The sequence below is a fragment of the Nicotiana attenuata genome, unplaced genomic scaffold (genome assembly GCF_001879085.1).
Source record: "Nicotiana attenuata strain UT unplaced genomic scaffold, NIATTr2, whole genome shotgun sequence".
Classification (NCBI taxonomy): Eukaryota; Viridiplantae; Streptophyta; class Magnoliopsida; order Solanales; family Solanaceae; genus Nicotiana; species Nicotiana attenuata.
The window spans coordinates 291,148-292,830 of NW_017670754.1; positions in this window are offsets into that span (position 1 = coordinate 291,148).

The following is a 1,683-nucleotide window of genomic DNA, read 5'->3' on the forward strand; positions in this document are numbered from 1 at the left end:
TATATATATATGGATTTTGTTAATCTATTACTCCCTCCGGTCCACAATAAGTGATTTTTTGACCTTTTTTTTGTGGTCCAAAATAAGTAATTTTTTCAGATTTCAAGAATGAATTAATTATTTTTTTCCTACATTGCCCGTGGAGTAAATAGTGTTGGACTATGTGTTAGGAGTGTTTATGTGAAGATGTAGTAAAGGTTAATATGGTCAATTTCATTGCTAAATAATGTTAAAAGGTGAATTTCTTAATCCGTGTGAAAACAGCCAAAAAATTACTTATTTTGGACCGGAGGAAGTACATAGTTGTAGTATGTTAGCATTGAATACATATTTGACTTCTCCAAGATGCCCGATGCCGCCACATTAAATTTAAATATTTTTTTGTCCTTTTATCAAATTCATATTCCATCTCTACCTTCCCCAAAAATAAATCCAACTTTCATAATCCTTTTCCCTAACCCCTTCCATCTCCTTTCACCTCTCTCTCCTCCTCTCATTTTATCCATAGTTGAAGGACGAACCCCAGAGATTGAGTTAACGAACAATTTGCAGAGATGAAAACAGAAAATTGAGTTTCATCTTTTACTTTCACCATTAGTTTTATAAGGCCAATCAATGTCTTCCATGAATTTTCCCTAATAACCTATATTATATTAAAAGGAAAGTAGTGAAGCATGTGGTTAAGCCAAGTTGCAAGCTAAAAATAAGCCTTTATCTTGACAATTTTAAGACAACATTAAAAATTTGAATTATAAATAGTAACATAATTAATGTAAATAGTTTAATAAATCTTATCTAAATAAATCTTAGACAAATCTAATCTATATATCTACATTTAAATTTTTATTTATATGTATATTTGTAGCTATATCTCTATTTATATCTATATATTGATCCAATCATAGATTTTATTCTATGTTAGCTAGAAATATGGAGAGTTAAAAATTAACTTAAAAACTATAATTAAAAAAAACTTATAAAAATACGTAAATTGAGATAACCTATGACTATTTATATTTTGGAGTAAGTTAAAATATAAAATAAAACTAAAATTTACTTAAGATGTTAAAGATTTATTGAGTTCAAAAATTAAAGAAATTCAAGCAGCAAAATAAGATCTCACATAAAGTATATTATTTATAAGTTAAGAAAAAAATAAAATAATCAGTAAAAACTATTTTAATAACAAGAATAATAAAGTCATATTAATATAGATAAATTGGGAAACAAATATTTTATGCATAAAATATTACAACGTTTTTGGATATAATGTGTTCAAATAATTAAGAAAATATTTTTTTATGATTAATATTTGAATTGAGTGCTGTCAATTTAAGTTTGAAAGCATAACATAAATTTTTGAAAATACGGTCCAATTTAGAAAAAAGAATGATAAAAATTATTTGAATTTGAGATGAGAAAGTTATTTAATTTTTATCTATATTATATTAGAATGAGTGTGATAGAATAGATATTAAATTCAAACAAGATAATAAAAATCCACATGACAGTGTAATAATATTAGGAATTGAATAATATAATATCAAAAATAAATAATAAATAGATAAAATAGTAACAATTTAGATTTTTTATCATAGAGAAAAAGGGTAAAAACTAATTTAAATTTGAGATGAGAAAGTTTTTTATATTATGATAAGAAAAGTCATAATATGGATAAGTCCA